The 14,715-nt window shown below is 47.7% G+C and overlaps 1 protein-coding gene across 1 annotated transcript in view; it reads right to left on the bottom strand.

The window, feature by feature from the left end:
* The window catches only part of Cers4 (ceramide synthase 4), a 38,510-nt gene extending 24,304 nt beyond the window's left edge, over window positions 1–14,206 (bottom strand). The window contains exon 1 of the mRNA XM_051205198.1: window positions 13,980–14,206. The gene's annotated coding sequence lies outside the window, so the exon portion shown is untranslated. The remainder of the gene's footprint in view (window positions 1–13,979) is intronic.
* Between the last annotated feature and the right edge of the window lie 509 nt (window positions 14,207–14,715).

Raw genomic sequence — 14,715 nt, 5'->3', positions numbered from 1 at the left:
TCTCTCTCTCTCTCTCTCTCTCTCTCTCTCTCTCTCTCTCTCTCACACACACACACACACACTCACACACACACACACACACACACACACATGCGTGCAGACTAGAGGTGGCCAGAGCTGGGCAGGGAAGAGGGAGAACTGGGAGTTAATGTTTAATGATTATATTTTGAATTGTGTAAGATAAAAACATTCTGCAAACTGGGGCATGGCTATGTGAATAAATTAGGAATGCCAAACTATGCCCTTAAAATGGTTAAGGTGGCTCACTTCTACATGTAGTTCAACACTACTATTTGCTTTAATTAACAAAAATTACTCAGAGCTAGGTAGAGATGACAGGAGAGATGAATAAGTTATGCTGTCTTGTGTGGGTGGATCAAAGAGTTAAGAAAAAAAAAAGCAAAATGCAGGAAGACACTAATGGCTCCACTTCTAATTTGTGTAATGGAAAACCACCAACACAGTTCAGTTTTGGGTAATGGCAGAGGCAGCCTCATCAGACTCAGAAATGCTAATGATAAGTCCCAGGCAAGATATAAAAACACTACCTGAGTTGGGTGAGATGCAGCAGGCCAGGAAATAGAGCTACAAGGGAAGCTGAGGCAGTAGAATGGCAAGTTCCAGGAGAGACTGAACTATAGAATGAGTACAGTGGTAGAGAACCTGTTTAGAATCCACTAGTAGGAGCTGGGGCATGGGTAGACATCAACATTTGCTTAATATATAGGAAACCTTGGGATCAATCCCCAGCATCGCAAATAATAATTAATAATAATAACAATAATAATAATGCTGTTTCTTTCCAATAATGATGACGATGATGAAAAGAAACATAGTACCTAAAAATTCTAGTCCTTGTGAAGCTTTATTTGTTTATTTATTTGTTTAAAGATAAAGTCTTCCAAGGTAGCATGGCTAGTTTAAAATTTATTATGGAGCTTCCTGCCTCAGCCTTCCAAAAGCAAGAAGCTATTTAAAGTTAAACCAGTTTGTCCTGGGAGTTTGATTAACTCAGTTGTAGAGCTCTTGCTTGCCATGCACCAGGTTCTAAATTCTATCCCTAATAACACACACACACACACACACACACACACACACACACACACACACACACTGACTTTCCAGAACCCACATAAAACCTATCATGACAGCATGCATCTGTAAGTCAGCACTGGGATCAGAAACAGACATAACTCCAGGCTAGCCAGTTGGCCAGTCTAGCCAAATTGGTAAGCTCCAGGTTCAGTGGAAGAGCTTGTCTCAAAACCAAAGGTGCAGAGCAATAAAGGAATATACCTAAAACTGGTCTCTGGTCTCCACATGCATGTGCTCACACCACACTTGTGAGAGCACATACGCATACACACTTAGTTCCTCAGTCTTACCAACTATATATGTACAAATGTATTCCACTGCCACATATGGCTAGCAGCCACTATGCCTGTCAGTGATGACATGAGAGGTTTCTATCATCACGCAACATGGTGCTAGTCAGGACTGCTCTAGACAATGACCAGAGCCAGCCATGATCCAAATGAAGATTCATATATTCATATATGTGTAATCCAGCACTTAGGAGGCTGAGACAGGAAAAGCATGAATTACAGGCTAACATTAGCTACACAGCAAGACCCTGTCTCCTACAAAGGGAGAGGAGGGAAGGAAGAGAGGAGGAGAAAATAGGGAGAGGGCAGGGAAGGGAGGTCCATTTTATGTTTTACACAGTTTATCATTACGTAAGAATGTATAAGGGCCATCAAGATATCTCTGCAGGTAAAAGTGCTTGTTACCAAGTCTATGCCCTGAGCTCAACCCCTAGGACTTACAGAATAGAAGGAGAAAAACTGACTCTGAAAAGTTCTACCTGAGAGCAGGCTGTGGCATACTTGCACCCAAGCACAACAAAACAAAACTTTTTTAAAAACTAAAGCCTGAGTAACTTTTAGAGCAATGTCGAAAAGGTCTCTCATACATGCACATGGATTAGAATACTAGAGGGTGGGGGAAAATGACTAAGGAGATGTGGCTCAGTTGATACATTGCCATCACTTGCCTAGCAAGCATGAAGCACTGGTTCCATTCTCGAAGCTAAATAAAGCCAGCTGGGGTGGTGCCTTGTTATGCAGAACTTGGGAGGTAGAGACAGGAGAATCAGAAATGTAGAAATCAGCATCAGCCACATGAAAACCAGTCTCAAAAAATGAAATTAAAAAAAAAAAAAAAAGGTAAAAGGCTGGGAGATGGCTCAATGGGTAAAAGCTCTTACAGCAATAACATAGCCCTGAGTTTGAATCCCCACACAAAACCCAAAGTATGTGACTGTCATTTCAGCACTACTTCATTAAGATGGGAGGTTCTGTGGATGCTCATGGGTCACTTAGCCTGACCTACTCATCAAACAACAGGGACATCCTGCCTCAGTCATGGAAGGCAATAGTTGTCCTTTGAACTTTACACATGCATGATTGGAAGACGGGAAAAGTACCCTGGATAGCATTGACCTAGTCATTACCTGCCCTTTTCTGATGCATCTTATTTAAATACTTACTGGGGGCCTGTGAGCCCATGTTACCCAGCTTCTCCTAGGAAAGAGGCCATGGTTCTGAAACCAGGAGATACAGGCAGGAGGATGAGAAGTTCAAGGTCGTCCTTTGCTACATAGCACCTACATAGCAGCCGGGTGTTAATGTGAATGCTGTAATCCCAGTATAGCGGAGCAGGAAAGTCCCTAAACCTCACTGGTGAACCAACCTAGATGAATTGGGGAGCTCCAGGTAAACGAGAGACCCACCTCAAGAGAGAGAGAGAGAGAATGAGAGAGAGAGAGAGAGAGAGAGAGAGAGAGAGAGAGAGAGAACAACCGAGGACAATGTTCGGTGTTCATGTGTGCCATCATGGCCAGCTGGAGAACAAGTACTCCTTTTCATGTTTCTGCCCTACACCAGTGGTCTTGCCTTTCTAGAGGGTCTTCCACTAAAGCCAGTCCCAGTGTGGTTCCTTTGCCCAGGGCTTACGGCCCTTAACAGGGCATCTACCTATACCTGCTTCTGAGAATCTCAGCCTTCTTGTTCATCTCCTCTCAGCTACTCCAGCTCCAATCCAGACTGCTTCTTCTCCCCTGCCCTCAAACCATGCTAGTCTTTGATCTGGTGTCACTGCCCCTGAGGAACATCACCCACTCAGAAGTTCAGAGCACCCACACCATAAATTTCCAGGTTTCTGTATCAAGACCAAATCCCCATATCCAACACAGCCTCATCACTTCTTGTCCAGACAAGTCCCCATAAGTCACACCACCACTACCTTGATCTCTTTTCTATTCATGGCTGCTGAGCCAAGAATCTACCATCTACCCCACCTTCAAGAACAGGAATGAGACATACCCTCCCAGTCATAAACGGGAACTACTAAAAGTCTCAGGCAGAGCACACCTAGCAGAAAGCAGACTAACACAATGATAATGAGAGCCTGTGTTGCCCGTTTATGTTTACTATACTGTATGTATTTGGAGTGGATGTGGGCATGGGACCAGGGCTAAGCAAGCACTGTATGTACCACATAGCTACATCCCAGACACTGCTCTCGTTGTTTTTTATTTATTTATTTATTCTCTCAGTTATTTATTATTTATTTATTGTGCATTTGTGCAAGGATACATGCCATAGTGTGTATGTGGAAATCAGATGACAACTTTCAGGGGTCAGTTCTCTCCTACAATGTGAGCCCCAGGAATCAAACTCAGGTCTTCAGGATGACCAGCCACACTTTTACCCACTGGGCTATCTCACAGGCCCTCTATTCTCATGGTTTCTTGCTCCCTCTCCCCACCCCCAACTGTGTGTGCATGAGTTTTTGTGTGCATGTGCGCATCCTCCCAACATAAGCATCAACACACCTACTCCATACGTTTTTAAGAGTTTGGGTTTGTTTGTTTTTTTTTAAGAGTTCTGCTGTTATCAGTTTTTTGTTTTTGTTTTTTTTTTTGGTGGGGGGTGATTTTTGTTTGTTATGAGGGACTGGCCTCCCTACACAGACAAAGTTGATCTTGAACTTCTCATCCTGTCCTCATATTTTGAGTGCTGAGACAGAGGCTGCACCACCTTACCTGAAGTTGAACCCAGAGTTTTGTGTATGCTAAGCAAGCCCTCTACCAACTGAGAAACATCCCCAGCCCAACAGCTCTTGCTCAAAGTCTCTATATTAAAACAAGAAGCCACATGGAGTAACTATTCATATTACAAACGGATTCACCTACTGCCAAATGTCCCAGGGTGCTTCTAGGTCATTAAGGACACATGACTTGTTTATTTTCAGAAGAGACTGAACCTTCCTCCCTTAGCAAACCAGCATCTGCATGGAGAGCAATGTGGCCATAAAAACAAACACAGCAAAACAAAATCAAGTTCCATCCTGGTGCTGCTGCTTCAAGAGGAGGTGCCAAGTGATTACTGCTACAATCATTTAGGTTTGATTTGGTTTTAGATTTGTGTGCGTGTGCATGTGTGTGCGTGTGTTACTAGAACCCATAACCTCATTTGTTCTAGACAAGCATCTTAGCACTAAGCTCACTAGGAGGTGCTAGGCAGGTGCTCTACCACTGAGCTACATTCGAGCCTCTTTTATTGCTTATTTTGAGAAAATGTCTCACTAAATTTCCTAGGCTAGTCTTGGGCTTATGATCTTCTTGCATCCAGCTCCAAATTACCTGAGACAGAAGGCCTGTGCTAGTATGACTGGGGCAGTTGTTGCTTTTGTTTTGTTTTTAGTTACATACACATATATGTCTATGTGTGGCTATGTACACATAAGTGCAAATGCATGAAGGCATTGGATCCCCTGGGGCTGGAGTTCCAAGAGGCTGTGAGCCAACTGGGTGGTGCTGGGAAGCAGATCCTCCATAGAAACAGCATCTGCCCTTAACAGGTGAGCCATATCTCCTGCCCCAGGCCTTTGGTGTTCTAAAAATACAGCAGCATCTATCCTGCCTCTGGCCCTGTATCGAGGGAAGGAAGCAGAGCAGAGAGTTACAATGAAGGACGCCAAGATGTGGGTGGCCCTCCAGATGGCACAGACTTGGTGGGAACACCCTGTAGAAACAGGAACAGCAGTGGGCACAGGGCATATGTCTGTCTTCTAAATTGGATGGGTAGGTTGAGGGTCCATGACAACAATGTAGCTCAAAAAGTAGGTTCCCAGTGAAAATATTACAGCCTCACTGATGAGACAACAAGGTAGAAGGGTCTGATCCTCCTACATCAGTCCAATAGCAGCTCATAGCTCACACCTATTCCTTCTGATCACGAACCCAAGCCTTCTTATGGCTCCTGGCCTGTCAGTAAAGGTCTCCATGGTTACCTAGCTCTTTCTACCACTCCACCTAGCCCCACTGATCTCCTTGACTATGTGGTTCTCAGTCTAGCTCCACAGATTCCCAAGATCCATTCAAACTTCAGAAACAGCATCTTGGGCAGTCCTATGATACCAGACCCTGGCCCTGGCTGCTCCCTCCATCTGAGCCCTTCAATCACCTTTCCCACTACCTGATACCATACCCACCAGACCTTGCAGGTGAGAAGTTTGCCTGTAACGGCTTCCAAGAATCCTCCAGGATTCCCACACTGGCTTAAGGTGCTCATCATCTCCAGGAACTGCAGGGACTCTGCTGGGCCACAATCACTCTTTCTTGTAACTACTTACCCAGGCACCCATCTCTTCCCATAGGATAGGGCTATCTAAGAAGGTACTAAATGCATCCAATTCATACCACAATGATTAATCTTGGTTGTGAACTTAATCAGATTATTGAGTCAGCTAAGAGATATGCTTCTTAGGATCAGTTGACAATATCCCCTGAGAAGATTAACTGAAGGGAAAGGACCCTCCCCCAGTGTGAGTAGCATCTTCTGTTGGCAGCCTAGATATATAGAGGTCTGAGGAGAAAGTGGAGTTTCTTTTGCCTGTTTGTCTTCACTAGCTACTGGTAAGTGCATCTACTTCGTTGCTGCTACTGCTGCCACTATCCTGTGCTAACACTAGAAACTATCTCCTTTGGCTTTCTATTGTGTGTGAAGACTCCAAGAATCCTTCAGGCTTTCAGGGACAAACTGGGAAAACTGAGGCACCCAACCTCCAGGACTGAGCAGTGACTCGGTTCTAACCCTCTCCAGCAGTCAGGTAGCCCAGTGTACATCACTGACACTACCTAACAAATCCTCTTTGTAATATATACTTATCTGTCAGTTTTGTTCCTCTAGAACAGCAGTTCTCAACATATGAGTCATGACCACCACAGGAATCACATATTTGCATTACTATTCATAAACATAGCAAAATCACAGTTATGATGTAGCAATAAAATAATTTTATGGTTGGGGTCACCACAACATGAGGAACTGTATGAAAGGATCACAGCATTAGGAAGATTGAGAACCATTGTTCTAAAGAATCCTGACTAGCAAGTGTCTATTGCTGGCCCAAATCAAGCCTCAGCTCCAAATGTACCTTTCCAGAGAGGCCCACACCAACCAAAATAAAGGAATCCACTGATGGGAGATATCATTCTGTAAATATGTTTCTCTTATTGGTTAATGAATAATGCACTGTTGGCCAATAGGAAAGTAAGATAGGCGGGACTAGGAAACAAGGAGGATTTGAGGTAGTAGGGAAGAGTCAAGATGTAGAGACTTGAGAGAACAAAGGTCTGGGCCCTCTATCCGGTAAGATAAGACCACGTGGAAATACTTAGATTAATAGAAATGGGTTAATATTTAAGACAGAGCTAGCCAATAAGTAAAGCTAGTAACAGGCCAACAGCATTATATCTAACACAGCGTCTCTGTGTGTTATTTGAGGCTGGCACGGCTGTTGGTCCAGACTGGCATAGAAAAACCAACTCTTAACAATCCACCTCATACTGAGACTGCTCCTGGAAAAAGAAAACACAGAACAATGTCAAATGTTCTGCTTCTGAGTGTGAGTTCCAGGGATCTCTGACTTAACAGGACTCGACCCCCAAGCCCTTCAGGCCTCTACATATATCTCCAGGAAGCCACAGCTGACATGTCCATTGAGGACTGCTTGCATCTTATCATCTTGTAGATTGCTGGGGAAACTGGGGAACAGAATTACCCAAACTCATAAAGAAGGGAGCAGAAAGCTCAGGATCAGAAGGTGAACTTACCTATACCCCAACTTGAGCCTCATCTCAACATCTAGCCTTAAGTATCTTAGAAGTACCTAGATGCCTGTTATCATGTGATTTGGTACCTACCATGAGCCAGGTACTCATCTACATACTGCAGTCTCCACAAGGAACTGATCAGACTGTACTGTTAACTCGGGAGTTCCTGTGTTTAAAAGGGTAGGAGAGAGACACATGGTACATTTTGTTAATCGGTTTGTTTCATTGTAGCAGCAGCAGCTAGTTTCACACAGAGAAGAATAAAAAGCCTGGAAGGGGATGTGAAGAGGGATTCCAGAGGAACCCAGAGTCCGCATCTGAAAGACTAATGTCAGAGAAGAGGGCTTGGTCAGTAAACTGTAGGGCACAAGCAGGAGGGCCTGACTTTCACCTCCAGAAAACACTTTTTAAAAGGAAGGCCAGGCCAGGGTATGTGCACTTGTGATCCCAGAACTTGGGGGGGCAAAGGCAAAGGAGGATCACTGAGGCTTGCTGGCCAGCCAGGCTAGCCTAATTGGCAAGCACCAGATCCCAGTAGGAGGCCCTGTCTCAAACAAAGGTAGATGGCTCCTGAGGAAGGACACTTGAGCCTATCCTCTGCCCTCCACATACAGTCACAGCAACAAACACACACAAAGAAGAGAAGGAAGGAAGGAAAGGAAAAAAAAGAAGTAAGAGGGGAGAAAGAAGAAAAAAGGACAGACAGACATTGGTCAGGAAAGCCTCCTTGAGAAGGCAACATTTTAAGTGCAGAAGGCAAAGAGGAGAAACAGGTCTTTCTAGCCAGAGTCAACAGCCAGTCTAAAGACCCTGAGGCAGGGTCATGCATTGGATTCAAGACACGGAGAAGGTGACAAGGCCACAGCAAAGGGAATACTGGTTAGAAGTGAAGGCAGGCCAGGGTCATCCATCTATGCAGGGCTGTTCTCACCAATCTCTCAGCCAAAGACTGCATCTCTTGCCTCCATCACTGTGTCCTCTGTCATCTCTCAGAAGTCCAGGCCCTCTGCCTCCACTCCAGAAGTTAGCCCACTACACCTGCCACACTTAACACAGCAGAACCACAGGCAAAGAGTACCTGCCACTGGTTTGGACAGGGACAGAGGGCAACTGCCCAACACAGTACCCAAGCTCAGGAAAGAGCCATGGTGACATACACCTTTAAAAGCCACCACTAGAGAGGTAATTGCAGGCAGATCTCTGTGATTTAAAAGCCGGCCTGGTCAACATACAGTTCCAGACCAGCTAGGGCTACACTGTGAGATTCCTCAAAATTAATTAATTTTGGATCTCAGTGTTTTGACCCCCAGCAACTGGGATCAGTGAAGCCAGAGCAGATGAAAGCCTCAGTCCATATGGCAGGATTGAGGAAGGTAATCAGAACCGGTCACCAGCTCTTGCTCACAACAGAGGTACTAAGAGAGGGAAGTTTAACCTTCTCCACCTGAGGAGATAGTAGTCACTGGCCAGTAGCTGCACCATCCTCAGGACACATATGCCTGGCTTCTGCAGTTTCTCCTTCAAGCTCATCACCTTTGCATCTTCAGGTCCCTGTCCCCTGCTACTCTGTTCTTTGGGCCTTTAGCAATCCCTGCCTCCATAGCAACAGAGTTCTTTCCCTGGCTAATTCCTCTCTCTACCCAAGTAAGAAGGAAATCTAGGCCCCTCTAGGAAGTTTCCCTGGGCAACCCCACCATGTGCAAAGGGAAGATGTATTGCCCTGACTGGGAGGGAGGTAAAAGGTGCAGTCCCGCCTTCCTCTTTTTAGGGTTCATCAACACACATACGGAGCAAACTTACAAAGCAAAAAGTTCCAATTGCCCATCCTCTCTAGGTTAAGGACCTTCCGAGGGTTTGCTGTGGTTGCTCATCGGGTCCTTGATGGCCTTCAGTCTCTTTGCTTGCTCCTCTTAATATTCTCTCTCACCCACTGTTTCAGCCACACCAGCCTCCTTGCTCCTTCAGCACATACCAAGCTTGTGGAGGCCTCAGGGCCTTAGTACCTGCTGGTCCCTCTGCCTACAGTGCTCTTCCCACACATGACCATCTAGCTGCCTCCTCATCCTTCAGGCCTCGCCTTTTTTCCTGTCCCTTCCCACAAGAGTACAGGCTTCCCAACACCACCCAACACAAGCAGTGATGGGAAGGTGATAAAGCCAAAAACAGGGCAAATGGGGACACCAGCATGTAGCTGGCAGACAAAAATCCCTTTTTAGATAATCATGGAACCTTGGACCAAAACATGGCTTCAGGAGCCCAAAGGGAGCTGAATGCTAGCCACTTTGGGACATATGATAGCATCATACTAACAAAGACAGTCCAGACTGAGGGAGGAGAGAGACTTCTTTACATTCCTCTGACAGGAGCCACTGTGAGTCTGAGGTGGCCTATTAGAAAGGGACCAAAGAGGACCCAGAGAAGGCCTGAAGGCAGCAGAACAACTTCTCAGGCACGACACTTGCCACCAAACGACCCAATTCAGTCCCTGGGACCCACATGGTAGAAGAAAGAAACTGACTCCTACACACACACACACACACACACACACACACACACACACACACACACACACGAGAGAGAGAGAGAGAGAGACAGAGACAGAGAGAGACCGACAGACAGACAGAGCTCACTACAAATAAAGTAAAAATGCTATAAGTAGGCTGAGGAGAGGAAGGGTGGGTACATATGGAAGGGAGATTCCTGTCCATGAATTACCCAAGTAGGACATTCAGAGACAGTTTCTTACTTATATTCTAATGGTTTATTTTGTAATGCTGGGGATGTTAACCAGGACTTCACACCTGCTTAGACAAGAGTGCGACCTTGGCCCGGATCTCCAGATACCACTCAGCCTTTCTTTTCATTTTTTTCAAACTTTTATTTATTCTCATGGGTGTGTGTGGATATGAGTACACGAGTGCATGTATAGAGATCAGAGGACAACATCTAAGAGTTGGTTCTCCCCTTCCACCGTATAGATTCTGGAGATCAACCTCAGGTCATCAGGCTTGGCAACAAGGGCCTTTACCCAATGGCTTACCATTCTGTTGGCAAGCCTTCCTCTTTACTTAACCCATAGCACCCTTGGCTCTTGGCTTCCCACCTACTCCCTGCCCTATCTTCCTGCCAGCTCCCATCCTGTTCCTCCAAAGCCTGCCCTTTGTCACTCCTCCACCAGCTTGGTATCCAAAAGTATAACAAGAGGTAGATACTAGAACCAGATTGCTGAGTTGACTGTAGCCCTGCTCCCCTTATGCCAGGCACACACTTCAATGGCTGCTCCAGGCCAACTAGTTCATCCAAACCTCCATCACCTGAACCAGATCAGTCACCTCTGTTCTGGTCTCCTAGCTCCTGCCCTCAAGCACCATACACACCCGGCGGTTTGTTCTTTGGGGTCAGAACAGCCTCTAAATTCCCTGTTGTGACCTAGCCATCCTGCTATCTCTAGACCTCAAGGTCTGTTTGTTTTTAAATTGAAAGGGAGAGGGAGAGCCCTGAGAACATGAATGCAATGCCTGAAGAGGGCAGAAGAGGGCATCGAATTCCCTGGAGCTAGAGTTTCATCAGGTGGTTGTAATCCACCTGATGGGAGTGCTGGGATCGGAACTCAGGTCCTCTGCAAGCAAGAACAAGTGCTCTTACCATTGACAAACCTCTGCAGCCCCCAAGGATCTCCATGTTCTTTCATACCTCGCTAATTATTCCTCCAAGCACCCACCAGTGTGCTTAGAGCCTTGAGCCTGCTGATCCCTTGGTTTGCAACACTATTCCTCTGCCCAAAAGAACAGGGCTATTCATCCTTAGCTGAATCATGGTCATCCACCCAGGACTGCCTTCTCTGACTCTCCCAGGGCCAAGCCATGTTAATTCAGTTCTGCCCTGAGGCATGAACTCTGCACTGTAACGGACTGATTTGGGCACTAATTACTTTCCAGGCTTTGTCCTCAGTTCTTTAACAATGTTTGAATGGTATCATTCCCATTTTACAGCTGGGAAAAAAAGAAGTAAACCCACTAGCCTGAGGGCTGAAGCACTCAAACAGGAGGTAGATGCAAGTCCAGCCGGTAGAACAGGCAGCCTGGGGCACCCAGATCACAGGCAGCATCCCAACTGCAATGATTTATTGTGTCATCTCAGAAGTGGGAGGATGAGACCTTTACTCACTCTCCTTGTCATCTTTAGTAAGCCCAGAGGCTCCTTCGCCAAATGTTCACTTGTTCCCAGGCTCTATGCCAACTAAATGCTTCCCCTGCCCCCACAGCCAATGGCCTTGGGTTTGGAGGTGGATATTGTTCTGCTTATCTCAGAGTGGAGCCCAGACCCTCAGGAGTGTAAAGGGCACTGAGATTTGTCAAGCACTATCCTCAGCTGAGGACTCATTAACACGCTCAGAGAAAGATACTACAGACCCATTTTCCAGATGGGAAAACAGAAACTCAGAAGCCTTTCCTGGAGCCATGAGCTTCCAGCTTTTATCTATTGCCTATTTTCTCCTTGACTCCTGGAAACAATCCCCTTTGGAAGTGAGTGAGGTGAGATGGGAGTCAAAGAAGATCCCCAATATTCCCTGCATCCTGGCTGGACTTCAGGGAAAGCCACAGACAGGCTGAGTAATGTTCTGAGAACTCCACCCAAACAGCAGCTATGGCTGGGAGGGGGCTGTAAAGGCTATGGGGCTTCCAAGGCAACTTCATAGTCTAGGATTCCTCTCCTGGGGGCCTCCATCCAAACAAAGGGTCCAGGCCAACCAAGGAAGGCCACACTGGTGCCTAGGACCATGGCTGGGCTCACACTGCAGTCTTGTAGAGCCCTATCTTTCCATACCCCAGGCAGCTCATAGGTTTTTCAAACCAGGCTGGATCCTAACAGCTTTCTTTTACCTCCACACTCTTCAAGGCTCCCGTCCCAGAAATAAAGCGCTTCTCCATGGCCGGACCTATGGTTCATTTGTCATCCCAGCTACCTGACAAACTGAGATAGGAGGACTGAAAGGCCAAGGCCTGCCAGGCTTACAGAATGAGTTCAAGGCTAACATGAACAAGTTAGTTAGACTCTTATCTCAAAATAAAACATAAGGATGAAGCCACTGGCAGTGGGTCCCAGCCCTAACACTAATGTACAAACTGACTTAGTGGAGCCCATTCTGTATGGAGAGATTCCCTTGCTCAGCCTAGTCATGGGGGGGGGGGTGCCTTGGTCCTGCCTCAATGAGATGATGGGACAGACTTGGTAGACTTTCTCTATGGGAGGCCTAATCCTCTCTGAGAAGCAGATGGGAGGAGGGGGTACTGGAGGGAGGGGGAGGAAAGGGGAACTGGGATTTGAATGTAAAAAATAAACTAATAAAAAAATTAAACCACAAAAAATTAATAAATAAATACAACATAAGGGCTAGATGGATGATAGTAAAGAGCTTGCTGTGCGAGCATGAGAATCTGAGTTCAGATCCCCAGCACCCATGTAAAAAAAAAAAAAACTGGGCATTGTGATATGTGCCTGTAACTCCAGGGGAGTGGGGGTGGGGATGGGGGAGGCAGGTGGCTTGTTTTGCCAGAAGAGCAAGCTCCTGGTTCAGTAAGGGACCCTGTCTCAGAAATAAGGTGGAGAGTGATTGAAGAACACATATGAAATCAACCTCTGGCCTCCACACAATTGAGCTTATACACATGCATGAACACACATGTCCATGCACAATACACCACATGTGTATGAGCACACATACATAAAGGAAGGGAGCAACCCAAGTGTTTCAGTGATGGAGTGCTCCCCTAGCATGAGGCCCTAGACTCAACTTAGCCCTAAGGAAAAAATAATAAGGCTCCTTCCATACCCCAGAAGCCCAGATCTGTTTCCACACAGGCCTTCCCTCATGCCCCACTCCCAAACATGCGTGAAACACAATTCTTCTGAGAGTAAATAAGAATTTCTAACTTCTTATCACTTTACACACCTTCCATCAGCGGTCCAGCCAGCTATGTCTGCCCGGGTGTCTTTTCAACTTTCCCCCACTTACTGGCTGCAGAATCTTCCTCTCAAGACACAAGCAGATGGCTGTTACATGCTAGCTTAAGCATCCCTCGTACCTACAGCCCTGAGAATGGAATTGTGGGCTCCTCATTATCTTCCAAGCCCTTATCAACCACTCCCTACCTTCTTCCCGGCACACACTTCGGATATATCACCCTCTTTTCTGGTCTGCAAACACACCAACCTGGGCCTTTCCCCAGGATTTTGTTGCCTGGGCCCAGAAAGCTCTCCATAGCAGGTGCCATCACGACAGGTTGTCCCTGTCCCTCAGACACCCTGGGCTCCCTCCCAACACTCTAGTCTCCTATCACCAGTATTCGGATGTGTGCATTACACGCTGGCACCAGCTGCTAAGGACTTTGTTTCTTAGAGGCCAGTCTACGCGGCTCCCAGAAAGGGCCCTCGGCCATCGCCTGTCTGTGGCACCCAGCAGGCGCTCCGCACCAATTTCTCTGGTGACAGACACTCCTGTGACGCAGTGCCCGTTCATACATCCGGATTCCCCGCGTCACGGAGCCACGATAACCCCCATTCGCTCCAAGGCGTCCACATTCGCCCTCGGGAGGCCCAGAGCTCTCTGGAGAAGGAAGCCGGAGCCCCGACCAGCTGGGAAACCCTGAGAAAAATCCTTGTGGGAGGAATGATGGGGAGCTCATTGACCCTATTTTGGGGCCAAGCCCAGTTAGTCTTGGCCCGGGAGATGAAACTGGAGATCGTTGCGAGGGTTGCTTCTAGGGCGGCGCCCCCCCAGAGAGGGGCACTCGCTTACCTGGGAGTGCAGGCCCAGGCCGGTGGAGATCAGCAAACCCGAAGATGCAGCACACACGCGGCTGATTGCTCTGGACGGAGGGACTGTGCTCTGCACAGGGCCTCCACCCACGGGGGAGGAAATAGAGCCGGAGGGGGCCTCAGGGAGGAGTTTGATGGGGGCTTGGGCGTGGTCTGCGCGGGGGAGGGGGCGTGGCCTTAGTGAGCTCAAAACCGCTCGGTTTTAGACCCCTGAAACCTAAACTGCCCAACCCGCGTCCTGGCCTCGCCCCCACGCCACCAGGCCCCTCCCTAGATCCCGCCCCACTCTCCTCGGCCGCCGCCAGACCCCGCCCTCAGCCCCTAGCCCTGCAACATGAGACCCCGCCTCCAGACAACACTGTCTTGAGAAGCCAGACTCCGCCCTCAGCCCCTAGCCCTGCAACATGAGACCCCGCCTCCAGACAACATTGTCTTGAGAAGCCAGACTCCGCCCCAGTCATTGAGCGGCTGTCCTCAGCCCCCACCCCGGAGCCGCCAAGACCCACCCCCAACTCCACTCAGACCTCTACCCTTGCTCTGCCTACCCTCGTTCTGAACCCTGCTTTCAGGATCTTCCTCTCACTTTCTAAGCCTGGTCCCTCCCCACTCCCACCCCGCCCCCCAGCCCCTGCCCCAGCCCAGTTTTTTCGGGCCCCGCCCCCAGCTCCCGCCCTTCTGGGCACCTGGCCTTACTCCAGTCAAGCTATTGGTTTCTG

The sequence above is a fragment of the Phodopus roborovskii genome, unplaced genomic scaffold (genome assembly GCF_943737965.1).
Source record: "Phodopus roborovskii unplaced genomic scaffold, PHOROB, whole genome shotgun sequence".
Taxonomy (NCBI): domain Eukaryota; kingdom Metazoa; phylum Chordata; class Mammalia; order Rodentia; family Cricetidae; genus Phodopus; species Phodopus roborovskii.
Note: the sequence above shows the minus strand (reverse complement) of the source record. Positions and strands in the feature narration are given on the sequence as shown.